The following is a 564-nucleotide window of genomic DNA, read 5'->3' on the forward strand; positions in this document are numbered from 1 at the left end:
CACTTTCTCGGAAGCTCGAATTTTCCCGGAAAATCTCTATTTTTCTATCTCGCGTTTCATTTCTTTTGTTTTTTGTTTTTAGTTATTTTTTATCGTTTCTCAACAATTAAATCTTTGTATATGAGTGAGAAAGGGAGAAACGTTTCTTTTTTTTTTTTCTTTTCTGTGTGCAGATATATAATTATAGATTGTAATAAACGTTTTTTATTTTTTTTATTTTTTTTATTTTTTTGGTTGAAGAAGAGAAGAGAATTTGCAAAGGGTTGTTTGGTTAGTTCGATAAGACAAGGTGCGAGGTGTTGTGTTGTGACTTGTTCGAGAGTGAGGGACATGATGACGTTTGTTATTTATATGCCTATGCCCTTGCCACGTGGACTCTGATTTGCCACGTAGGATGATCATGTCATTTGCTGAGTTTTCTTTGTGGTCAATTTTGAAAGGTACTAAGATGCTTCGAGGATTTCATCTTTCAATTGTGTGTATCAAGATCACATCTCTTGTGGTATTAAAAAAAGTAACAAAAATTAAAAAGATACTACTACCAACTATCTATAGAAGCTAAAT

General features: G+C 32.1%; 1 protein-coding gene across 2 annotated transcripts in view; it reads right to left on the reverse strand.

Moving 5' to 3' along the window:
* Positions 1-149, reverse strand: part of LOC107490397 (zinc finger protein BRUTUS) — a gene marked incomplete in the record, with an annotated part of 9,600 nt that extends 9,451 nt beyond the window's left edge. For both annotated transcript variants that reach the window (XM_052261496.1, XM_016111166.3), the window contains 1 exon segment: positions 1-149.
* Positions 150-564: the final 415 nt, after the last annotated feature.

Source organism: Arachis duranensis, chromosome 5 (genome assembly GCF_000817695.3).
Source record: "Arachis duranensis cultivar V14167 chromosome 5, aradu.V14167.gnm2.J7QH, whole genome shotgun sequence".
In the NCBI taxonomy this organism is placed as follows: Eukaryota; Viridiplantae; Streptophyta; class Magnoliopsida; order Fabales; family Fabaceae; genus Arachis; species Arachis duranensis.